Source organism: Peromyscus californicus, unplaced genomic scaffold, assembly GCF_007827085.1.
Source record: "Peromyscus californicus insignis strain IS unplaced genomic scaffold, ASM782708v3 Scaffold_4__1_contigs__length_199733344, whole genome shotgun sequence".
In the NCBI taxonomy this organism is placed as follows: Eukaryota; Metazoa; Chordata; class Mammalia; order Rodentia; family Cricetidae; genus Peromyscus; species Peromyscus californicus.
The window spans coordinates 142,202,870-142,229,917 of NW_026294562.1; the positions used below are offsets into that span (position 1 = coordinate 142,202,870).

General features: G+C 38.7%; 1 long non-coding RNA gene across 1 annotated transcript; it reads right to left on the bottom strand.

Annotated features, from left to right (window-relative positions):
- Window positions 1–600: 600 nt before the first annotated feature.
- On the bottom strand, window positions 601–26,911 carry LOC128094933 (uncharacterized). Its single transcript, XR_008213110.1, has 3 exons — window positions 26,802–26,911; window positions 2,148–2,258; window positions 601–1,797 (listed from the first exon to the last, which is right to left on the bottom strand). It is a non-coding gene; the product is annotated as an uncharacterized LOC128094933 (long non-coding RNA).
- Window positions 26,912–27,048: the final 137 nt, after the last annotated feature.

The window sequence follows — 27,048 nt, forward strand, 5'->3', positions numbered from 1 at the left end:
TTGACTAGGTTCTACAGCAGAAGTGTTGGCCCCACCTTTCATGGGAATGCTGGCCCCCACACTCAGGAGATATGATTCCACCCTTCACCATGGGCATGTGAGAACCGGGGCTACCCCTCACATATAGGGGGCAGTCCCAGTAGCCAAGGCTAACCAGCTCAGATATGACCCAGGCCTTGGGTTGTCCCACACTAACATCTACCTCATCCACATCCCAGGCCTTGGATTGGCCCACCCTAACATCTACCTCATCTATGACCTAATGGAGCATGTGAAGGGACTGGTCCTACAGAATGATAGCCATAGGGTCTCCATGGCACTGTGCAACAGCATATCCAAGAGGAGTTTTGGTGAGTTTGGTCCAGTGATGATGGTGTGCTAGAGGACAGAAGCCTTAAACCAGACCAATTGATCTCCGTGACATTTTTTTAAATTTTCTTTTATTTTATTTTCCTATATAATTGAATTCTACATATCAGCCATGGTTTCTCTTATTCTGCCCCCTCCCGCTCCCCCTATTTCCCCCCAGTCCACACCCCATTCCCATCTCCTCCAGGCAAAGACTCCCCAGAGGATTGAAATCAACCTGGTAGACTCAGTCCAGGCAGGTCCAGTCCCCTCCTCCCAGGCTGAGCCAAGCTTCCCTGCATAAGCCCCAGGCTTCAAACAGCCATCTCATGCACTGAGCATAGGACCCTGTACCACTGTCTGGGTGACTCCCAAACAGATGAAGCCAATCAACTGTCTCACACATTCAGAGGGCCTGATCAAGTTGGAGGCTCCTCAGCCATTGGTTCATAGTTCATGTGTTTTGATTCGTTTGGCTATTTGTCCCTGTGCTTTATCCAACCTTGGTCTCAACAATTCTCGCTCATATAAACCCTCCTCTTTGTTGCTAATTGGACTCCCGGAGCTCCATTCGGGGCCTAGCCGTGGATCTCTGCATCCAGTTCCCTCAGTCATTGGATGGGGTTTCTATCACAGCAATTAGGGTGTTTGGCCATCCTATCACCAGAGTATGTCAGTTCGGGCAGTCTGTTAACCATTGAGAGTAGTCTATTTTGGGGACATTTTTGTGGATTTCTGTGGGCCTCTCTAGCACTTTGCTTCTTCCTATTCTCATGTGGTCTTCATTTACCATGGTCTCCTATTCCTTGTTCTCCCTCTCTGTTGTTGATCCATCTGGGATCTCCCGCTCCCCCAAGCTGTCTTTCCCTCGACCCTCGTCCTTCAATAACCCCACTCACATCCAGGCTGTTCATATAGATCTCTTTCATTACTCCATCATTGGACGATCCCTGTATCTTTCTTGGGGTCATGTTTTCCAGGTAGCCTCCCTGGTGTTGTGAGTAGCAGTCCAGTCATCTTTGTTCCACATCTAGTATCCTCTTAAGAGTGAGTACATACCATGTTTGTCTTTCTGAGTCTGGGTTACCTCACTCAGGATGATGTTTTCTAGATCCATCCATTTGCTTGCAAACCTCATGATGTCATTGTTTTTCTCTGCTGAGTAGTATTCCATTGTGTATATGTACCACAATTTATTTATCCATTCTTCAGTTGAAGGGCATCTAGGCTGTTTCCAGGTTCTGGCTATTACAAACAATGCTAATATGAACATAGCTGAGCAAGTGACCTTGTGGTATGAATGGGCATTCCTTGGGTATATGCCCAAAGTGGTATAGCTGGATCTTGGGCGAGATTGATTCCCAATCAGACCAATTGATCTCCTTGAATTTTAGGCCACCCTGGTCTGCATTGCAAATTACAGACCAGCCAGATGTAAATAACGTTTTCCTGTCTCAAAACAACAATAAAAACAATATCAACACAAAAATTTTGGCAAGTTAAGCAATTCTGATGCAGAATGTTCACTAATTATTTTACTTTCCTCTATTGGGCCATCATTAGGGTCCCTGGCTGTATAATGAATCATAAATTTTCCCTCTCTGTATAGTAACACTTAAACCTGAGTAAAATATTTTACCATTTATAACTCACTGTAACCCTCTTCACTATATGATTCTTTGTATGGGTTGCAAGTCTTTGGCTCCAAGAATGTGAACTTTAGTAAAATTAGAATGTTATTCCCTTTTCCCTGTATACTTAAGGCTATTAAAAATGACCCATTGTGGTCGAATACACACCTTTATTCCCAGAATTCAAACAGACAGGAAGGTAGATCTCTCTGCATTTGAGGCCAGCCTGAATTGAATAGTTACAGTGTCCCCACTTAGACAGGACTACATAGTAAAACCCTGTTCAAAAACAAAAACAGAAACAGATAAGTCAACACTGAATCCCATCCTTCATTTTTAAATGCTTTTGCCAAATCACAGGATGAATGCATATTCATGTCTTTTACTCACAGTAACTCATCTCTTGCAGAGCAAATTATTTCTATACAGACAACTCAGCATGTCTAGAAATCTCACTGTCCAAGAAAAAGGCCACTCAACAGGTTCCACAACTTGAATATAATCATAATCATTATGCCCTACTTTTATGGATGGTGATATAAAGTTTAGTTCATCAATCATTTTAAGGATATATCCACACTTACAAGGTGAACCCTATTTATTTGTAGACATGACTTTGAATATCATGTATACGCAGATATCCACTATGGGATTGTCCCTAAGAACATTCGATTCTCAGATTTGTTAAACATAATGGCACACTATGACACCCATGAGAAAGACCATACTCTCGCCAATATAGCAAAAAGGCAAATCATCTCATGGCACTTGGGGGTAGGCAGCTATCAGAAACTGTCCCATGGACATGCCATCCTCATATCAGCACTGCTTGCATGCTTGGTTCCCCATATAGAGGCCATGGAACCACTTCTCCTTGATATCATCACTGTTCATGCTCCAATTTTGTTACATGAATTGCTGTGTGCAATAATTTATGCCTGAATTTTCCACATTATATTCTCAATAAGTGTTATTCTACACATTTTAGATTTATTTATATTGTTTCAAATATCAGGAATTTTTTCTTTTCTACTGTGGAAAGAGGGAGAGAAACGTGAAATTACATGGCTAGGGAGATGTTGAGGATCTAGAAGTTTTGTGGAGGATAAAATTAATTAATATCAAAATTAATACCAAATTATATTTATCAAAATATATTTCAAATATTATATATATATATATATCATTTATTATCAAAATAATTTAATCAAAATATATTTCAGGACTAAAAAAAGTGCTGACCAAGGGTGATACCACTGAATTTGCCAAATTGGATAGGCAACTATGGATACCTGGGAGTAGGAGCAGTGATCTTCCCCAGGAAAAGCACATCAACTCATTGTGCAATGCCAAATGGTCATCCCTGAAGACATACATACAAGTAACATTATACAGACTGCACAGGTTATATATAGGAATAAGTTTTTGTATAAATATATGTATGTATAAAAATATACATACAGTAACTTCTGTAGGAAAAAAGAGCTCATTAATTTAATGGAGAGAGTGGAGGGTTATGTGGGATGATTTGGAGGAAAGGAATGAAAAAAGCTATTTATTGCATGAACTAAAAATATATTTAAACTGTATTTTTTTTTACAAAAAAATAATTATTTATTTAAAAAAATCACTGTTTAAGGCCATAAAAGATAGTCAGCTAGTAAAAGTTCTTGCTGCTAACTTAGTCAACTTGAATTTAATACCAGGGATCCATGTGATGGAAGGAGAGAAATGCCTATTTTAATGAACCCTTTGACCTCCACACATGAAACATAAAATGTGTGTGTGTTCCTCTCTCTCTCTCTCTCTCTCTCTCTCTCTCTCTCTCTCTCTCTCTCTCTCTCTCTTTCTCTCTCTCTCTCTTTCTCTCTCTCTCTCTCTCTCTCTCTCTCTCTCTCTCTCTCTCTCTCTCTGTGTGTGTGTGTGTTAATGCACACATAAGCAATAAAGGTATAATTTTAAAATTAAATAATTTGATGTTTGTGAAATTGTGTTGCTGTGTTTGCATACAATATGCAATAAGTCTTTGACTGGTATATTAACATTTATTTTATTTGGTTGGGCGGTTTGGTTTTTTCAAGAAGGGTTTCTTTGTGTTGCCTTGGCTGTCCTGCACTTCTCTCTATAGACCAGGCTGGCCTCAAACTCTTGGAGATCCACCTGACTCTGCCTCTCTGGTGCTGAGGATTAAAAAACATTGGCCACCACACTCAGCTGAAATTGATTTTAAGTCTGTTAAATATTTTGTTTTATTTCTTCTTCCTTCCTTTCTTTCTTTTTTATTTAAACAGAGTCATATGTCACAGGCTGGCCTGGAAATTATGTTGTACCAAGAATGATCTTGTACTCCTGATCCCTGTGCTTCCACCACTTGAATGCTTGCATTAGAGGTGTGCATCACTCCTGTTTATGCAGTGTTAACATAAAACCCAGGGTTTTGTGCATGCTGAGCAAGAACTCTTCCAGCTACACCCTGGCATCCCATTGGGTATTTTAACCACATTTAAGGCTACAAATCATGCCTAGCAGTTGATGGAAAACACAAAGCAAAATCAATGTATTTCTGTAGAGTTTTGTCTACTATTGCTTTGCCTCGGTTTTTTTGGTTTTGCTGGTGGTTGGCTTGTGCATTATGGTGTTTGATTTTGTGTTTTTAATGGGCTCTGTATTTGTGGTTCTTATTCTTTTTTAAATATTCACGTATTTTTTATTCATTTGATTTTTGTTTCAAGAATAGAAAAAAAGGAAAGGGTATGATTAAGGTGGGTATGAATTTGTAGCTGGAGTTTTCTCCCTGGGTCCCACCATGTCCCGGAAGTCCAACAGCTCAGTTATAAAATAAACACACAGATGCTTATATTATTTAAACTGTTTGGCCTAAAGGCTCAGACTACTTGCTAGCTGTTCTCATATCTTAAATTAACCCATTTCTATTAGTCTATAAGTTGCCACGTGGCTCGTGGCTTACCAGTACCTTATGTCTTGCTTGTCATGGCAGCAGCAGGTAGTGTCTCTCTGCCTCAGCCTTCCACTTCCCAGAATTCTCCTCTCTGTTTGTCCCTCCTATACTTCCTACCTGGCTACTGGCCAATCGGCATTATATTTATACAGCGCAATATCCACAGCATGAATTGATTTTAATTCTACTGTTCCATCATAATTCTACCAATATATCTCAAAATAGAAAAAAAAGAGACAAAGTTTCATAGGAGACATATTCTTCAGTGCCACATAATTTATCTTCAAGTATCAAGCCACTGTGTATGTGTGTGTGTATGTGTGTGTGTGTGTAGTTTCAGTTATTTTGAGCAATTGTGTGTTAGTTTTTAAAAACAATACTATTTGTAAGCTGTCTGTAAAACTGTTCATGATGATAGGAAAAGAAAAATCAAAATTATCTTCTTGTTAGGGAGATGGAGGCTATATCAGAGTATATTAGAGGTTCTTGGAAATTCATTATAGCCAAGAAACAGGTGAAGGACCAATGGATAGAAAACTTTTAAGTACTGATGAAGACTCTGGCTCAAGAAAGATCAGAGTGATAAGACATCATTTTGAAAATGGGGAGGGATGAGAAGCATATTCCAATGTTGCAGGCTGGTACATACTTGCACCATAAAAATGTCTCTTGTTAAGATAGAATTTTATGTAAAAGTGCACAGATATCCTAAAACAAGTTTGTACAATCCTGAATGAAATTTAATTAAAAAAGAAGGAATATCATTTTTAGGAGGCTTAAGTGTGTTTTGTTGTTCTTGCCAATTTTGTTGTGTTTGTTTTCCCTTATACTTCTGGATACTGGTCTCTAAGGCTGCATACACTTGAAAAGTGCTCTACAGGTGTTCAACAATGTCATTTCAATAATTCAAGGAATTTTTAACAAAATATTCCCCTATCACCTATACCATCCTGTTCCAATGAACAGCAGTAATATTTTCATAACTTCACTTGACAAGTTAGATTAATATTTGTTTGAAGCAACATGTTCAATTGTTTCAGATCAGTCTTTACACAAGTAGCACAACTTTCTGATGCTCTCATGCTGACATAAATTTTGAAATAGAGTAACATGAATATCTTCCTTTCCTCAAGATAATTTTATGCTTTGTAGATTCTCATGTTCCCATATAAATTCCTGTGTTAATTTGTCAATCATTCCTAACATTATTGCCAAATATCATCAGGGATTTCCTTTCTTCATGTCATAACATGGAAACTTTATGCAGTTTATGTATAAAGTTTATGCATCTACCATCCTCTATGACATGAGATGACCTTTCAGACTGAGGATAGCCACTATGTCATGAATCTTCTGTGACATGTGTTTTAGTGTCATGAGAATATATTCCTTATCACATTAAAAGTAACAATGAGACAATGAAATAAGCTTGGTCTTGAGACTTAGAGTGAGAAAAACAACTAATTCTTACTCCAATCTTCACTTCTCAAACCAGAATCTGTAACTGCTTGTTTAGAATGTGTAATTTTATAACATTCTTACCCTTCCAGGCTAACACTTCACTTGTTGAGAAAATACCAGCTTATGTTAAATCGTTTGATTCTGCATAAATTACAGCTATAGTGATTGAAAATGAACTATGTAATACTGGTAGAACTACAGGCCTCTCCCATATTTCAGAATTCCATGGACACTTAAACTCAAGGTTTCAGTGACTCCTGTGATCAGAGTTCCACCTACCATCCAAGAAAATGAAGGATCTGAGGGAAAGGTCATTTAAAACTTATGAAAAGAAATATGGTGCCTAAGGAAAAATTACTGTGCTCTGTAGAGAAGAAGTTTTCAATTTTTATTTCATTATGGAATGTAATACGTAATTTCTAGAGTAGAGGGATCCTAATCAGGCTTCCTTATAAAGACAGAAGGAATACTTGACAATGTCATCTTTTCCTGCCATTCCTACACAAACCATGAATGCAAAAACACAAATGAATAAGTCTGATCAAGGATATGCTATGCTTTTATGAATATCATTTATCTCTTCAGTTGCTCTATGGTGCACAAGACTAAGGAAATCTCTTAAGTTAAAGCTTTCATGGGTTTTCACGTGTGATGGATGTCACAGAGTTTTCTGAATATTCAGTGAAGTCTCCTGGCCCCTGTTACCCTGTTGAAATCTGCACTGGATAGCTACAGAGATGGGAAGCACCATTTGCAATGTTTCTGCCATCCTTCTAGAAAACTGAAGGTTCTGGGAAGTGGTGGGGAGGAGGTGAAGCTGGACAGAAGGTTCAATCTTTGGTTTCCACTGTGAGGGCATGATGAGAAGAGCAGTGGTGACCCTCTCAATCTGATTTCCTTTGGCTCATCTTGAGGCTATTTAAACAAGCTTCTGGAAAATTTCCACAGGTCTAAAACATACTACCAAGTCTTTCAACATGTAACCCACAGTGAAAATGTTCACAACTTTTTCTTCCTGGCAGTTTCAATCTTTTGTTACTTAATATTTTCTGAATTTCATAGTGGTAACATATTTTCCAAGTAGTATTTGGTGTGTAATGCACTACTAATTTCTGTAGAATTATAAAATAATGTAATTTTCTATCCTGCTTCTTCAATATTGAAGATTTTCAACTGTGTATATTGTAGTAATCCAAAAACTTTAAACATTTTGGGTAATATTGATGTTCATTTTTTTGATGCTGTATTGTGTTTTTTTTTCCTTAAGAAATGTTTTATTTCTTTTACATACCAACCACAGGTCCCCTCTCTTCCCTTCTTCTGCCCCCTAGCTTTCCTCCCCAAACCCACCCAGTATTAGGCTTTGTTATTCCTCTTTTGTTTATCAACTGTATCTTTTTATTTGCAATTTTCCAATAAACTAGTTCAATAGGAGATTTTTTCATTCAATGTCAAACATTCCCATGGTCTCAAACACTCGTTATAAAACAACATTTAAAAATTATCCTAGTTTCAAAGAACTTTCTCCCTTTCTTGAAACACTTACTGAAGGATCACAGCTGCATATCCTGATTTAATATAGTCTATCCCTTTGAAATTTTTCTGAATCTGGGCCCCTAATTCTTTCATTTTCCAATTCAATTGCAATAAATGGTTTGAATTTTTTCTTGTCTTAGAAATATATGAAGTAAACATTATCATGTGAAGTTCAAAATGTTTTTAGTTACAAAGTGTCACCTGGTAAGTAGTTAAATCATGTGGGACATCAGTCTTTGTGAGCTAGATCAGGAAAACAATGTGAGATAACAACTAAGTGCAGCAGTCACAGAAAGGCTGAATGATTCCCCTTTATAGTGTCATTTACCAATGAAGGCATTGAAGACACAAGTTTGTAGCTAGAGTTTTCCTGCCTGGCCCACAGTCAGGATAAATCTCTGCCACCCACCAGTCCCACAACCTCTCAGACCTGACCAAGTAAACACAGAGACTTATATTGGTTTCAAACTGTATGGCCGTGGCAGGCTTCTTGCTAACTGTTCTTACTGCTTAAATCAATCCATTTCCATTAATCTATACCTTGCCACGTGGCTTGTGGCTTACCAGCATCTTCACTTGCTGTTTGTCATCATGGCGGCTGGCAGTGTCTCTCTGACTCAGCCTTCTACTTCCCAGCTTTATTCTCCTCCTTGTTCCACCTACACTTCCTGCCTAGCCAATGGCCAATCAGTGTTTTATTTATTGACTAATCAGCAACACATTTGCCATACAGAACATCCCACAGCACAAGTTAGTACTTAATCTTGCTGAAACTTACACATAGAAAACAGATGTTAGAATATGTAACCACACAGTAATGAATGTTGTAATATTTTAAGGGCTTTCATTTTACCTAAAATCTCTGATTTAGGAAGGAAATGTTACAGTATTGGAGAAGGCAAGATAAAACAGCAGAAGTTAAGAAACAAATCATTAAGACCTACTACCCTGATTATCTGATTTATCATTTGTCTATAAATTTTTAATTGTTTATCCATGTAAACTATCCTATCTTTATAGGAGAAAAATGAGCTAATGATGACAGAAAAGAGAGATAGAGAGAAAGACAGTAATAGAAACTCTCTCTGTGTCTATGATTCTTAATATAGGAAAGCCAGTGCATTTCTCACATAAGATTTCTGCTGCTTTCTTCTCATAAACATGTTCGTATTATGGTATACCATTGTGTTTTGTTCTATCGGTCCTATACTTTCTTACTTTATTAAATTATAAGTTTATTTACTTGAATATTTGTCAGTATTTCCATATTTGACTATGGTTATCACTGTGTGGTGAATAGCATTCTATACATATGTAAATAAGAAAAGGTAAAGTGTAGAGCTCCACTTTTAAAAACAAAGTAGGGATTTTAGAGACCACAATCTTGGTAATGAATATAAACAGATTAACCAAACACAGATAGGGAAGACTACACTCATAAGACAAAATAAATTAATCTGAATAAGATTTTAGATAAGAAATTTGGTGAGGTACAAATATTCTGTCTTCCTTCAGTTCTTCAATGGTGTGTAACTGGTTGTCCTTTCTATAATACAAAATGCCCACAGCAAGTAAGTGTAAATGGAGCGGAAAGATAGAAGATTCTCCCAGCTGCTGGAGTCAATTTACTCAAGGAACAATTTCCTTTCATTCCACTTACCTGATTTTAAATTTCTTCTTGGTGAAACAGAAAATGAGTGTTTGGATTTTGTTTAAATCTTCTGGTGTCTTAGTTAGGGTTTCTATTGCTATGAAAAGACACCATGACCATGGTAACTCTTATGAAGAAAGCATTTAATGGCAGTGGCTTACTGAAAATCATCTGCACAAACTACAAACTCTGCTTCTCCTTTCCAATCTGAAAACCCTCTTCAAATCTGCAACTCCATTCAGCTTTGTTGACTACAACACATTTCGTTCATTGAGCTAGTTCCATTCCCAGTTATCAGTGCTCCTCAGCAGGTATCCTATAACTCTGGCATTTCTAACGTCTTGGGTTTTCCAAGGCAATACAGGCTTCAGTTCCATAGCTTCACCAAATGATATCGCTTGGCCTGCATTCAGGGACACTCCCTGACACATGCCTGGCCTCAGTATTTTTCTTATGTGAGCAGGCAAACTCCATAACCACTTTCATCTATGCTTTTCTCTACATTTGTTTGTTGTTTTTAATCTTGTATCTTGCCACATTACTGAAGGTGTTAATCAGATGTAGGAGTTTCCTGGTATAATTATGGGGTCACTTATGTATATTATCACCTCAGCTGCAAATAACATTACTTTGACTTCTTCTTTCCAATTTGTATCCCCTTGATCTACTTTAGTTGTCTTATTGCTCTAGCTAGAACTCCAAATGCTATATTGAATAGATATGGAAAGAGTGGACAGTCATGTGTCTTGTTCCTGATTTTAGTGGAAATGCTTTGAATTTTTCTCTGTTTATGTTGATGTTAGCTATAGGTTTAGTGTAAACTGGCTTTTTTAAAATTTAATTTCATTTTATTTTACAATACAACTCAGTTCTACATATCAGCCACTGATTCCTTTGTTCTCCCTCCTCCCGCCCCCCTCCACTTCCCCCCAGCCTACCCCCTATTCCCACCGCATCCAAGGCAAAGCCTCCCCTAAGGACTGAGATCAACCTGGTAAACTCAGTCCAGGCAGGCCCGGTCCCCTCCTCCCAGGCCAAGCCAAGCGACCTTGTATAAGCCCCAGGTTTCAAACAGCCAACTTGTGCAATGAGCACAGGACCCAGTCTCACTGCCTGGATGCCTCCCAAACAGATTAAACCAATCAACTGTCTCACCCATTCAGAGGGCCTGATCCAGTTGGGAACTCCTCAGCCATTGGTTCATAGTTCATGTGTTTCCATTCGTTTGGCTATTTGTCCCTGTGCTTTATCCAAAATTGGTCTCAACAATTCTCGCTCATATAAACCCTCCTCATTCTCGCTAACTGGACTCCCAGAGATCCACCAGGGGCCTAGCCATGGATCTCTGCATCCAGATCCCTCAGTGTTTGGATGGGGTTTCTAGCACGACAATTAGGGTGCTTGGCCATCCCATCACCAGAGTAGGTCAGTTCAGGGTGTCTCTCGACCACTGCCAGCAGTCTGTTGTGGGGATATCTTTGTGGATTTCTGTGGGCCTCTCTAGCACTTTGTTTCTTCCTATTCTCATGTGGTCTTCATACCATGAACTCCTATTCCTTGTTCTCCCTCTCTGTTCTTGAACCAACTGGGATCTTCCCCTCCCCCAAGCTGTCTTTCCCTCCACCCTCACCCTTCATTACTCCCACTCATGTCCAGGCTGTTCATGTAGATCTCTTCCACTTCTCCATCATTGGGCGATCCCCATGTTTTTCTTGGGGTCCTGTTTTCCAGGTAGCCTCCCTGGTGATGTGAGTAGCAATCTAGTCATCCTTGTTCCACATCTAGTATCCTCCTATGAGAAAGTACATACCATGTTTGTCTTTCTAATTCTGGGTTACTTCACTCAGGATGATTTTTTCTAGATCCATCCATTTGCCTGCAAACCTCATGATGTCATTGTTTTTCTCTGCGGAGTAGTATTCCACTGTGTATATGTACTACATTTTGTTTATCCATTCTTCAGTTGAAGGGCATCTAGGTTGTTTCCAGGTTCTGGCTATTACAAATAATGCTGATATGAACATAACTGAGCAAGTGCTCTTGTGGTATGATTGGGCATTCCTTGGGTATATGCCCAAGAGTGGTATAGCTGGATCTTGGGCGAGATTGATTCCCAATTTTCTAGAAAGTGCCATATTGATTTCCAAAGTGGTTGTACAAGTTTGTGTTCTCACCAACAGTGGAGGAGAATTCCCATAGCTCCACATGCTCTTCAGCATAAGGTGTCTTCAGTGTTTTTGATCTTAGCCATTCTGACAGGCATAAGGTGGTATCTCAGATTCATTTTGATTTGCATTTCCTTGATAATTAGGGATGTTGAGCAATTTCTTAAATGTCTTTCAGCCATTTGAGTTTCCTCTGTTGAGAATTCTCTGTTTAGTTCTATAGCCCATTTCTTAATTGGACTGTTGGGCATTTTGATGTCTAATTTCTTGAGTTCCTTATATATTCTGGATATTAGTCCTCTGTCAGAGGTGGGGTTGGTAAAGACATTTTCCCACTCTGTAGGCTGTCACTTTGCCTTGTTGACAGTATCCTTTGCTCTCCAAAAGCTTCTCAGTTTCAAGAGGTCCCATTGATTAATTGCTTCTCTCAGTGTCTGTGCTACTGATGTTATATTTAGGAAATGATCTCCTATGCCAATGCGTTCAAGACTACTTCCTATTTTCTCTTCTAGCAGGTTCAGAGTAGCTGGATTTATGTTGAGGTCCTTGATCCACTTGGACTTAAGTTTTGTGCACAGTGATAGATATGGATCTATTTGCAGCCTTCTACATGTTGATATCCAGTTATGCTAGCACCATTTGTTGAAGATGCTTTCTTTTTTCCATTGCACAGTTTTGGCTTCTTTGTCAAAAATTATATGTTCATAGGTGTGAGGATTAATGTCAGGGATTTCAATTCAATTCCATTGGTCCACATGTCAGATTTTATTCCAGTACCAAGCTGTTTTTATTACTGTAGCTCTATAGTAGTACTTGAAGTCAGGGATCGTGATGCCTCCATAGGTTGTTTTATTGTACAGGATTCGTTTGGCTATCCTGGTTTTTTGTTTTTCCATATGAAGTTGAGTATTATTCTTTCCAGGTCTGTGAAGTATTGTGCTGGTATTTTGATGGGGATTGCATTGAATCTGTAGATTGCTTTTGGTAAAATTTCCATTTTTACTATGTTAGTCCTGCCTCTCCATGAGCATGGGAGATCTTTTCATTTTCTGACGTCTTCTTCAATTTATTTTTTCAGGGACTTAAAGTTCTTGTCATATAGGTCCTTCACTTGCTTGGTTAGTGCTACCCCAAGGTATTTTATGTCATTTGTGGCTATTGTAAAGGGTGATGTATCTCTGATGTCCTTCTCAGCCTCTTTTTCAATTGTATATAGGAGGAGGGCTACTGACTTTTTTGAGTTGATCTTGTATCCTGCCATGTTGCTGAAGATGTTTATTTGCTGTATCAGTTCCTTTGCTGAATCTATGGTGTAACTCAAGTATAATATCATGTCATCTGCAAATAGGGAAAGATTGACTTCTTCCTTTATACTTTGTATCCCCTTAATCTCCTTATGTTGTCTTATTGCTCTAGCTAGAACTTCAAGTACTATATTGAATAAGTATGGGGAGAGCCGACAGCCTTGCTTCATTCCTGATTTTAGTGGAATTGCTTTGAGTTTCTCTCCATTCAATTTGAGGTCGGCTGTTGGCTTGCTATAAACTGCCTTTATTATGTTTAGGTATGTTCCCTGTATTCCTGATCACTCCAAGACCTTTATCATGAAGGGGTGTTGGATTTTGCCAAATGCCTTTTCTGCATCTAGTGAGATGATCATGTGGTTTTTTCTTTGAGTTTGTTTGTATGGTGTATTACATTGATGGACTTTTGTATGTTGAACCACCCTTGCATCCCTGGGATGAAGCCTGCTTGATCATGGTGGATAATTGTTTTGATGTGTTCTTGGAGTCTGTTTGCCAGTATTTTATTGAGTATTTTTGCATCAATGTTCAAGAGGGAGATCGGTCTGTAGTTCTTTTTCTTTGTTGTATCCTTGTTTGGTTTAGGAATCAAGGTAATTGTAGCCTCATAGAAGGAGTTTGGTAATGTTCCTTCTGTTTCTATTGTGTGGAACAATTTAGAGAGTATTGGTATTAACTCTCCTTTGAAGATCGGATAGAATTCTGCGCTGAAACCATCTGGTCCTGGGCTTTTTTTTGCTTGGGAGACTTTTAATGACTGTTTTTATTTCCTTAGGGGTTATTGGACTATTTAAATAGTTTATCTGGTCTTGATTTAACTTAAGTATGTGGTACCTATGCAGAAAATTATCCATTTCTTTTAGGTTTTCCAGTTTTGTGGAGTAGAGGTTTTTGAAGTATGACCTGATGATTCTCTGGATTTCCTCAATGTCTGTTGTTATGTCCCACTTTTCATTTCCGATTTTGTTAATTTGGATGCTCTCTCTCTGTCTTTTGGTTAGTTTGGATAAGGGCTTGTCTATCTTGTTGATTTTCTCAAAGAACCAACTCTTTGCTTCATTAATTTTTGTATTGTTCTCTTTGTTTCTATTTTATTGATTTCAGCTCTCACTTTGATAATTTCCTGGCGTCTATTCTTCCTGGGAGACTTTGCTTCTTTTTGTTCTAGAGCTTTCAGGTGTGCTGTTAAGTCACTAGTGTGAGATTTCTCCAACTTCTTTATGTGGGCATTTAGTGCTATGAATTTCCTTCTTAGCACTGCTTTCATAGTATCCCATCAGTTTGGGTATGTGGTATCTTCATTTTCGTTAATCTCTAGGAAGTTTTAATTTCTTTCTTTATTTCTTCTTTAACCAATTGGTGATTCAGTTGAGCATTATTCAGTTTCCATGAGATTGTAGGTTTTCTGTAGTTTTTGTTGTTGTTGAAATCTAACTTTAAACCATGGTGGTCTGATAGAACACAGGAGGTTATTCCAATTGTTTTGTATCTGTAGAGATTTGCTTTGGGCCAAGTATGTGGTCCATTTTAGAGAAGGTCCCAAGGCGTCCTGAGAATAAGGTATAGTCTTTTTTGTTAGGATGCAATGTTCTGTAGATATCGATTAAGTCCATTTGAGTCATGACATCAGTTAAGTCCTTTATTTCTCTGTTAAGTTTCGATTTGGGAGATCTGTCTAGTGGTGAAAGTGGGGTGTTAAAGTCTCCCACTATTAATGTGTGGGATTTTATATGTTATTTAAGCTTTAGTAATGTTTCTTTTACATATGTGGGTGCCCTTGTGTTTGAGGTATAAATGTTCAGAATTGAAACTTCATCTTGGTGAATCTTTCCTATGATGAGTATGTAATGCCCTTCTTGATCTCTTTTGATTGATTTTAGTTTGAAGTCTATTTTGCTGGATATCACGATGGCTACACCCGCTTGTTTCTTAAGACCGTTTGAATAGAAAGTCTTTTCCCAGCCTTTTATTCTTAGATAGTGTCTATCTTTGAATTTAAGATGTGTTTCTTGTATGCAGCAGAAAGATGGGTCATGTTTTTGTATCCATTCTGTAAGCCTATGTCTTTTTATAGGTGAATTAAGTCCTTTGATATTAAGGGATATTAATGTCCAGTGATTGTTCATTCCTGTTATTTTTTGGTGGTAGTGTGTGTGTACTTCTATTCTTTGGGGTTTACTGCTGTGGTTTTATCTATTGCCTGTGTTTTTGAAGATCTATCTGACTTTCTTAGGTTGGAATTTTCCTTCTAGTGCTTTCTGTAGGACTGGGTTTGTGGATAAGTATTATTTAAATCTGGCATTGTGTTGGAATGTCTTGTTCACTCCGTCTATGATGTTTGAAATTTTTGCTGGGTATATTTGTCTAGGCTGGCATCCATGGTCTCTTAGTGTCTGCATTACACCTGTCCAGGTCCTTCTGGTATTCAGTGTCTCCATTGAGAAATCAGGTGTTATTCTGATGGGTTTGCCTTTATAAGTCACTTGGCCTTTTTCCTTAGCTGTGCATAATATTCTTTTTTATTCTGTACGTTTAGTTGTTTAATTATTATATGGTGAGGGGACTTTTTTGGGGGTCTAGTCTGTTTGGTGTTCTATAGGCTTCTTGTATCTTCATAGGCATTTCCTTCTTTAAGTTGGGAAAGTTTTCTTTTATGATCTTCTTGAATATATTTTCTGTGCCTTTGAGTTGGTATTCTTCTCCTTCTTCTATCCCTATTATTCCTAGGTTTGGCCTTTTCATGGTGTCCCAAATTTTTTGGACATTTTGGTTCATGACTTTGCTGACTTTAGTGTTTTCTTTGACTGATGAATCTATTTCTTCTACTGTATCTTCAACACCAGAGATCCTCTCTTCCATCTCTTGCATTCTGTTGGTTATACTTGCATCTGAAGTTCCTGATCCTTTACTCAGATTTTCTATTTCCAGCATTCCCTCTGTTTGTGTCTTCTTCATTTTTTCTATTTCCCTTTTCAGGTCTTGAACTATTTCCTTCATTTGTTTCATTGCATTTTCATGATTTTCTTTCAGTGATTTGTTGTTTTCTTCCAGGACTTTATTGTTTTCTTCTACTTTATTTGTCCTTTCCTCTAGTTTTTTTTATAACGTTCTTCCCATTATTTTGTCTTTTCCTCTATATAAGCCTCTACTTCCTTCATGATGTTATTCATAAGGCTGTTTTCTTCTGCTTCTTCCAATTTTTGATGTTCAGGTCAAGATGTTGGAGGAGGGCTAGGTTCTGGTGATGCTGTATTGCTCTTCATTTTGGTGTATGTGCTTCTGCCTTGATGTCTGCCCATCTCCCTGTGGTTTGTTCTTGGTCTTATCAGCGCAGTTGGTTTAGACAGAGCTGACAGAATCAGGAAGTCTCGTTCTCTTATCCAGATGGGATTTCTCTTGTCCAAATGGGAACTCCAGGACAGGATCGGAACTCTTGTCCAGATGGGAAGTCCAGGGCAGGATGGGAGCTCTTATTCAGAGGGAAGTCTGGGACATGATGGGAGCTCTTGTCCAGAAGGGAAGTCCGGGGCAGAATGGGAGCTCTTGTCCAGAAGGGTAGTCCAGGGCAGGATGGGAGCTGGGGGTCTCTAAGTCTCAGGAAGTAGCTGGGTGTCAGGCAGATGGGAGTGGGGGGCAGGGCGTGGAGATTGCAGCATCTGTCAGGGGTCTGGAGAAGGGGAGCCTTCCTGGTAAGGATAGAAGGAAACCTGCCCAGTGGCCAGAACCTGGAGCCAGGTTGGGCAGGTCTTCCCCAGAGTATCTGGTGCCCAGGAATGGGGTCTAGGCTGAGCCCGGACACTCACTTCTGGTACAGAGTGGAAGTCCAGGCTCCATAGTTTTCTTTACTGCTTAAGCTTGGCTGTCCTGAAACTTACTCCACAGACCAGGCAGGCCTCAAACTCAGCAATCCACAAGCCTCTGCCTTCCCAGTGCAAGAATAAAAGGTATGAACTTCCTGACCTGACTCTAAGCTTTCTTCACTTCCTTTTCACAACTAGGAAAGTTAGCTGGATTGGACCTTGCCCGGAGGTCATCACTACCTATATTCCATTTTTTTATTCTTTTTTCCTGTATTAAGAAATGTTTTTATTCATTTTACATGCCAACCATGAATCTCCCTCTCTACTCTCCTCCTCCTCAGTCCCCCTCTTCCCCAACCCACCCCCATTCCCTCCTCCAAAAAGCTAAAGCCTCCAATGGGGAGTCAGCAAAGCCTGATGCATTCAGGTGAGGTAGGTTCAAACCCCTTCCCCTGCATCAAGTCTGTGCAAGGTGTCCCACCATAGGTAATGAACTTCAAATAGCCAGCTCACGCACCAGGCATAGATTCTGATCTTACTGTCAGTGGGCCTTAAGCACACCAAGCTACATAACTGTGTCAGTTATGCAGAGGGCCTAGTCCAGTCCCGTACAGACTTCACAGCTGTTGGTCTAAAGTTCATGAGTTCTCACTAGATTGATTTGGTTTTCTCTGTAGGTGTCCACATCATGCTCCTTGCTCATAGAACCCCTCTTCCCTCTCTTTGACTGGACTCCTGCAGCTGGGCCTGGTACTTGGCTGTAGATTTCTACATCTTCTTCTATCAGTTACTGGATAAAGGCTCTATGATGACAGTTAGTGTATTTACCAATCTGATTACCAGGGTAAGCCAGCCCAGTCATCCTCTCCACTATTGCTAGTAGTCTAAGATGGAATATGTCTAAAAGGTATATTTCATTTCTTAATCCATTTATCTCCTTGAACACAGGATTTAGCTCCATTCTACTTCCTGGTGCTCTTTTTCACCTCAAAATTTACAGTTTGTAATTTACCTTGCTCAGCTTGCTCCTTTCATTATAAATACTGATTAGTGTTACCAATAATAACCACACTATAGTGTCTATAGTAGGATGATTTGAGATTTCCTCTGCCAACAGAATTAATCCAAATCCTTTACTTTATCCTCAGGTAGCAAACGCAGACACTTTCTTTACCAAAGTATCAAAAGACCAGTCTCTAAGACATACTAAAATTCTTCTCCTACAAAACCTCTTGGTCCTCCGTGTAGTTGGAGTTTTCCTGCCTGGCCCACAGTCAGGACAAATCTCTGTCACCCGCCAGTCCCACAGCCACTCAGACCCGACCAAGTAAACATAGAGACTTATATTGGTTACAAACTGTATGGCCATGGCAGGCTTCTTGCTAACTGTTCTTACAGCTTAAATTAATCCATTTCCATTAATCTATACCTTGCCACATGGCTCGTGGCTTACCGGTATCTTTACATTCCGTTTCTCATCATGGCAGCTGGCAGCGTCTCCCTGACTCAGCCTTCCACTTCCCAGCTTTATTCTCCTCCTTGTCCCGCCTACACTTCCTGCCTAGCCAATGGCCAATCAGTGTTTTATTTATTAACTAATTAGCAACACATTTGCCATACAGAACATTCCACAGCACTTCCCCCTTTTTTTTTCAAAAGGAAGGTTTTAACCTTAACAAAGTAAAATTACATACAATTTGGGAATTTGGGCATAGCTTCTCTTACTACTTCCTGCTGGAGGGGGGCGCTGTATCTTATGGGGAAACAAAGAAAATTTTAGGATTATGGAATAGTCCATGAGGGTGTATCGTCTGAGCCAGTTGCCTTCAAACCATTCTGGATGTTGGATCATCTGGGCCATGGTGTCATTGGAGACCTTTCAGGGGGCTTGGCTGGTCAAACCTGATGTGTCTTAATCTGGAACAAATCCATAGCCTCTGGCTTTCTGTGGAAACAAAAGCAGAGTCTCCTTTCCAAAGTAACATATCCTTATATCCAAATTTTGAAGTCAAGGTACCTTTAAAATATACATTTTGGCATAACTCAACAGCTTTTACAATCAAATGTTTTTCTGCAGTTACAAGTCCCAAAGACAACACAATGCAGATTCTCTGTGTAATATCCATTTTTACATGGCTTATTTTTTATACTACCTTTACTGTCTCTTGAAAGACTTTATTTTTTAAAACTATGTATTTGTTTCTATAACTCTATATATCATCTTTTTTGTCTCTTTCAAGCCTACGTATCATTTACACACATTGTAAACTATTACATCTGAATCTGTCTTATTGTGAATCTATTGCCTTAAACTGCAGCAGCTGTGGCTGCTGGCTCCACCCACCTTAGCTTCCCAACATGGCCATGGTTTACCGCCAGCTCTGGGAGCTATCGGGGGTCTATGCTTTTAGCCAAGCAGCGTGTAGCCCAGAAACCTCCCCCTTTGCTCTGCACCAGCAAAGGCTAAATCCACCATGCAGCTCAAAGTGCCACTTGCAAAGGCCTCATTCCCGCCATAGGCAGGTCGAGCACGCACGCTAGGAACCCACCAGTAGCTCAAACCAGCAGCTGCCGCTCATTTGAGAGAGACAATTAGGAACTGTTTTTAGCTCCGTTTTAGAATCTTTTCTCAGGTTTTAGGTGGAAACTCTTGCCACCACGTTGGACGCCATTTGTAGTTGGAGTTTTCTTGCCTGGCCCACAGTCAGGACAAATCTCTGTCACCCGCCAGTCCCACAGCCACTCAGACCCGACCAAGTAAACACAGAGACTTATACTGGTTACAAACTGTATGGCCATGGCAGGCTTCTTGCTAACTGTTCTTACAGCTTAAATTAATCCATTTCCATTAATCTATACCTTGCCACATGGCTCGTGGCTTACCGGCATCTTCACATGCTGCTTGTCATCGTGGCGGCTGGCAGTGTCTCCCTGACTCAGCCTTCCACTTCCCAGCTTTATTCTCCTCCTTGTCCCGCCTACACTTCCTGCCTAGCCAATGGCCAATCAGTGTTTTATTTATTAACTAATTAGCAACACATTTGCCATACAGAACATTCCACAGCACCTCCGAGTTCATCAAGCATGTACAGTACCATTGCCTTCCATGCTCCTACTAGGACAGTCCATTATGCAGCACTGAAAGCATTCCACTGCTTTCCTAACCCAAATTCAGAGTTTATATTACCCTAAACAAAAGCATGGTTAGGCCTGTAGACAAAATTCTAAATGGTCTTATGAAATAAGAAACACAGAGCCAAATACAGAGTTAGGGCCAAGAGTCACTACTACCTTATCTGGCTACCTTGTGCCATTGCTTCCCCCAGAGAGAGAGACCTGCTTCCTGTGTGATTGTCTTTTTACTGCCTCTCTGTTCTGCCTTCTCATTGGCTATAACACAGCTACATGACTTCCTTGTCACTGCCTGTCTATACAGACCTCCAGTTTTCTGTGGTATTAAAAGTTCAGGTCACCTTGCTCTGCTATGTTCTTGACCTCACAGAGCCTCGGCCTGACATGTGAGCAGGTTAAGGGCATATGCTACAACTGCTTGCCTTCTGCTTAATGGCTATGACCTCTGATCTCCAGGCAAGTTTATTAACATACAAATAAAATCATAATATCACCATACAGGCCTAACTCATGAATACCCCAGTCCCTCGTAGCAATGCTTATCATAATTAGACTTTCTATTGCTATGAAGAGACACTATGACCACAGCAAATCTTCTAAGGAAAACACTTAAGTCTGTGAAGCTGGATATCTCAGCTTGTCTTCAGTTTATGTATGAACCTCACAATAGTAGGCTCTAATGCCAGTAAAGGAATAAACTTGCCAGTAAGGGCAAGCAGGCAAAGAACAAGAGCTTCATTATTCCATATCCTTTAGATAAGCTGCCACCAGCACTTGTCACCTGTTCTTAAGGTGGATAACCCATCTCAAAAGTTTTAGATTTAAGTTGGGTCTTCATGCGTCAAATGACTCAAACAAGAAAATAAGCCTTCACAAGTGTGTCCCACAATTAAGTTTTAGTTAATTCCAGACATAGTCAAGTTTACACCCCAAATAGTTTATGCTTATTCAATATTATTCAATAACAAGTAGTTGCACCACTAAACTTCTTATAAAAAGACAGTATTACTCTAATTCCAAAACCAGGGAACCATAAAACAAAAAGAGAAATCTGCAGGCAAACATTTCTGACATCTACAGAAGCAAAAAAATCCGCAACAAATAATTTCAAAGCAGATAAAAGTATTTAAACAAATATGTTGCTAATGGAAATGTAGCACTGGAATTCAAGCAATGATTGCTATTTCAGCAGACCTGGGTTCAGGTTCCAGGACTCACGAGGAAAGTAATAACCCATAAACTGAGTTCCAAAACCCCAATGGATCAAAGACCTCAATGTCATACCTGAAATACCAAAGCTTTTAGTAGAAAATATACTTAATACTCTAAAAAACAAAGATTTGAGATGAAATTTTTGAATAGGACTCCATTAGCTTAGGAGTAAAGAGCAGCAATGAACAAATGACACCACATAGAATGTTCAGTACAACAAAGAAACAAATATCTATTGAAGAGGAAGTACAAAGAGGAGAGAAAACCTTTGTCAACAGGACATTGAATCTGACAGAGAATTACATAGGGGAAAATGCTGGGCTCCAAGAAATGATTTCTGACTACCCTCTTAATCATTATCTTGTATAATGTGATTTTCATAGCCAGATTGGCCTGGAACTCACAGAGTCAATTCTGCCCCTGCCTGTTGATTGATGGAATAAGACCTATCTTTGTGGACAGTAACATGATCCAGTGTTTAAAGTGCTTCTTGTAGAAGCTTGACCACCTCAGTTTGGTTTCAGGACACATGTAGCTTTTGAAAGAAAAACTAATTCCACAAGGTTTCCTCTGTCATCCATATTCACATTGTGACATGTGCATACCCACACTTGTACTCCACTATATCATGCTTACACAATAATCATAAATATTTTTTTCTTTGAAAGGGCTAATATGTATTTTTAGCAAATTATTGAGAAGTACATACTTGGCTGCATAGACTCGGGTCAATATAACAAAACCTAAAGCAATCATGAGGAAGAAATCTCTATTTTAAAGAAATGTCACCATGATTGGGCTATAGGCAATAGCCTAACTATGACAAGTTTGCCCCAGGATAGTGTGCTGATGCTGTGACAGACTAGACCATGTTGTTTTGGGGAGTGTTTAGAAGGATTTTCTAACTCGGCTATAAAAGATATAGGTTTTAAGAGCTCAGTGAACTGTTATATTGGTGCTTGGGATATAAGAATATTGAGAGCAGTGAAGACGAAGATGTCCTGGTTTGTGAAGTGTCAGATGGAAGCAAAGATGATACCTGGCCATTTGCTCTAAAAATTAGTAATTCTGGTTAGCTGGGGATGAAGAATCAGCTGTGATTAATGAGATATCAGAAGTACTAAAGTGAACACTTTGCTTTCCTGGATAATGGATGCTGGCTATCTGGAGCTAAACAAGCAGTTTTGATCAATGAGTGACCTGCAGCATCATGAAAGTGAAGTCTTCTGGGAAGTGTTTCTTCCTGGTCAGCAGACAAAAGCTGTGCTCCAGAATTGAACACTTTTGAACCTCCTGTTGGCTACTGATCTTACTAGTCTAAGTGTCACCTAAGTGGCACAGCTTTTGGAGACATGGAGGAGTCCAGGAGTGTAGCTGAGACTGGCACTGTATGGTTGTGGTGCAGGCTATGAAGAGAGTCCAGGAGAGGCTATTAGTGAAAGTGTAGCCCAGTTTCAGCAAGGCTCCCCAGTGTTTTTAGGCTATGAATACCAGGTGATGACCATCATGATCAGTAGCAGCAGTGGAATGGAGCCAGTCAGAACCTAGAAGACAAGCTGTGTGTATGTTACAGAGAACAGACCTGAAGAAGTGACCCAGACTCTAGGGAGGTGCCCTGAAGACAGTGAGTTGATTCCAAACATCATAATTTGAGTTTTTAACATATGGGAGTTTGACTTTGCTTTGTTCAAATTGTTCCTTGATTCTTCCCTCTTGAAGAAAGAGAGTATTTTTTTTTTAATTTTTCAGGAAACCACAGTTGAGATATTTTTAAACTTTTGTAAAAATGAAATTTGGGAGCCTCATAGAGAATTCTGATTTTAAAGACACTGGATATTTTTTAAAATACTGAATTTATAAGGCATGGGCCTTTAAGGTTTTTAAAAGACTTATATTGTGAGATATTTATTTATATGGTTTTATGGGCAAGACCACAAAAGCAAAAGCAGTGATATATTTATGTGTACTTGACAAGGGTTAAAAGGTATGGGATAGTGTCCTGTCAACTTCACACAAACTGAAGATACCTAAGAGGAAGGAACCCCAATTTAAAAAAAAATGCCTCCATAAATCAGGCTATAGGCAAGCTTGTAGAGCATTTTCTTAATTGCTGATTGTTTGGGGAGGGAACATCCAATTGTGGGTGTTCCCATCCTAGGGCTAAGGTCCTAGGCTCTGTGAGAAAGCTGGCTGAGCAAAATAGAGGTGGCAAACCAATAAACAACACTCTTCCAGTATCTTAAATCAGAAAGGGGCTTCTTATTCTCATTAAATTTATGCCAATTTTATAGCACTGAACATGTGTTACCAGGCCAGTCATCACTGTAGCTTGCAAAGTTCCTAGCTGTGTTAGAGTGATGAATGCTTTTCTCCTCTGGTAGCATGCATAGCATCTTTTATCAGTAAGAAGGTCAGCCACTGAGGACAAAGGTCAGAATTAGGTACCAAATTGTGTCTCCTGGATCTCTGGCTGAGGTATGTGGTATTTTATGCACTAGGGTCTGTGAGTGATATTAAAGGATAATCTCAAACAATGAAAAAGCCATCTGTGGTTCTTTGGAATTTCATTAGCTCACAACATCAAAAAGGGTCATAATTCATTGAACTGAACTCTATTTGCTCTACTGTGGTATCTAAATGGGGTTTTGGGGACCCATTATATGGAAACTTCATTTAACCTTTTTTCTTTTTTAAATTCATTACTTTTTTTGCTTTTAGTTTTCGATAAACCCTAACACAATTTCCTCTCCCTCCACTCCTCCCAGGCTCCCATCCATTTGCCCATATCTGCTCTTCTTCTGTTTCACTTCATAAAAAAGCAGGCCTCCCTGGTATATTAGCTGAACACAGCATTACAAGTTATAATAAGACTAGGTACAAATCATCATGCTAAAATGCTTAGTGAGGACACCTAGTATTATCAACATAGTAAAATGGTCATACTACCAAAAGCAATCTAAAGATTCATTGCACCCCAATCAAAATTCCAACACAATTCTTTAGAGACATTAAAAGAACAATACCTAACTTCAATGGAAAAAAAAATGGAGGATTCCTAAAACAATGCTAAACAATAAAAGAACTGCTGTAGCTATCACCATACCTGATTTCAGGCTGTGCTACAGAGTTATAGTAATAAAAACTGCATGGTATTGGCATAAGAACTGACATGCTGATCCATTTAAACTCTTTACATTTGTGTGTGTGAGTTTATATATATATATTATTATTATTATTATTATCATTATTATTAGTAGTAGTAGTAGCTCTGCAAAAGTACTTTTTCAGAAGGTTTTTAACACTATTAATCCCTCCACATGTTTCCTCCTCTGACTTATTCTTCCATCCTTCCCAACAAGTAATACTTTCTGATCCACAATTTCTCTTTCACACTTCTTATCACTCTGTTCTTTTTCTCCTCCCTTGGAAATTGTCCATGGTTCCTTGTTTAAGATCTATCTTTATATAATACAGACTTTTAAGGACTCACCTTTAGTAATCTTTTCCCTTATTTCATGGGATGTACTTTTACCAGGCTTTCTTCAGAAAATTATGTTCTCAAATAAAATGACATTAAAGATTCTTTATTATTTCCTTGGTTGTAGCTGACAATTATAAGGCAAAACCTTTACATGTCATTGATTTTTCAAAAAGCTCATATTTCAAGTTAGCTCTCTCTGCTTCTTTTCTGTGGTTTGAGATATAAGCTGCTACACCAGCAACCTGTTGTTCCCACTCAATATGTAGAAAGATCAAAAATAATTTTGATACTATTATTTTAATTTTGTTTATTTACTTTTGTTATTGTTGAGACAGCTCTCAATATGTAATCCTAGATGACCAGAAATGTACTATGTGGACCTGGCAGGAGTTAAACTCAAAATGAACAATGTGCCTCTACATTTAAAGAGTTGGAATTAAATGCATATGTCACCATGCCTGGAAATTGTTCCAGGAGTCCAAGAGTCCAATTATAAAATAAACACACAGGCGCTTAGATTATTTAAACTGCTTGGCCTAAAGGCTCAGGCTTCTTGCTAGCTGTTATGATATCTTAAATTAACCCATTTCTATTAGTCTATAAGTTGCCACATGGATCGTGGCTTAAAAGTACCTTTATCTTGCTTGTCATGGCAGCGGCTGGTAGTGTCCTATTTGCCCCAGACTTCCAATTCCCAGAATTCTCTCTGCTTGTCCCTCCTATACTTCCTACTTGGCTACTAGCCAATCAGCATTTTATTTATACAGAGCGATATCCACAGCATGAATTGATTTTAATTCTACTGTTCTACCAATATATCTCAAAATAGAAAAATAAGAGACAAAGTTTCATAGGAGATATATTCTTCAGTGCCACATAATTTATCTTCAAGTATCAAGCCACTGTGTGTGTGTGTGTGTGTGTGTGTAGTCTCAGTTATTTTGAGCAATTGTGTGTTAGTTTTTATAAACAATACTATTTGTAAGCTGTCTGTAAAACTGATCATTATGATAGGAAAAGAAACTTTAAAATTATCTTCTTGTTAGGGAGATGGAGGCTATATCAGAGTATATTAGAGGTTCTTGGAAATTCATTATAGCCAAGAAACAGGTGAAGGACCAATGGATGGAAAACTATTAAGTACTGAGGAAAGCTCTGGCTCAAGAATGATCAGAGTGATAAGACATCATTTTGAAAATGGGGAGGGATGAGAAGCATATCCCAATGTGCAGGCTAGTGCATACTTGCACCATAAAAATCTCTTGTTAAGTTAGAATTTTGTGTGAAAGTGCACAGATATTCTAAAATAAGTTTCTACAATCCTGAATGAAATTTAATTAAAAAGGAAGGAACGTCATTTTTAGCAGACTTAAGTGTGTTTTGTTGTTCTTGCGATTTTTGTTGTGGTTGTTTTCCCTTATGCTTCCGGATACTGGTCTCTAGAGCTGTATACACTTGACAAGTGCTCTACAGGTGTTCAACAATGTCATTCCAATAATTCAAGGAATTTTTAACAAAATATTCCCCTATCACCTATACCATCCTGTTCCAATAAACAGCAGTCATTTTCATAACTTCAGTTGACAAGTTAGACTAATATTTGTATGAAACAACATGTTCAATTGTTTCAGATCAGTCTTTACGCAAGGAGCACAACTTTCTGATGCTCTCATGCTGAGATAAATTTTGAAATAAAGTAATATAAATATCTTCCTTTACTCAAGATAATTTTATGCTTTGTAGATTCTCATGTTCCCATATAAATTCCTGTGTTAATTTGTCAATAATTCCTAACATTATTGCCAAATATCCTCAACGATTTCCTTTCTTCATGTCATAACATGGAAACTTTATGCAGTGATTACATCTACCATACTCTATAACATGAGATGGCCTTTCGCACTGAGCATAGCCACTATGTCATGAATCTTCTGTGACATGTGATTTAGTGTCACAGGAATATATTCCTCATCACATTAAAAGTAACAATGAGACAATGAAATAAGCTTGGTCTTGAGAATTGGAGTGAGCAAAACAACTGACTTTTACACCAATCTTCACTTCTCGAACCAGAATCTGTTATTGCGTGGTTTAGCATGTGTAATTTTATTACATACTTACCCTTCCAGGATAACACTTCACTTGTTGAGAAAATACCAGCTTATGTTAAACCTTTTGACTCTGCATAAAATAAAACAAACTAGTTCAATACGAGATTTTTTTCATTCAATGTCAAACATTCCCATGGTCTCAAACACTCATTATAAAACAACACTTAAAAATTATCCTAGTTTCACATCAAAACAATTATCCACCATGATCAAGTAGGATTCATTCCAGGGATGGAAGGGTGGTTCAACATACGAAA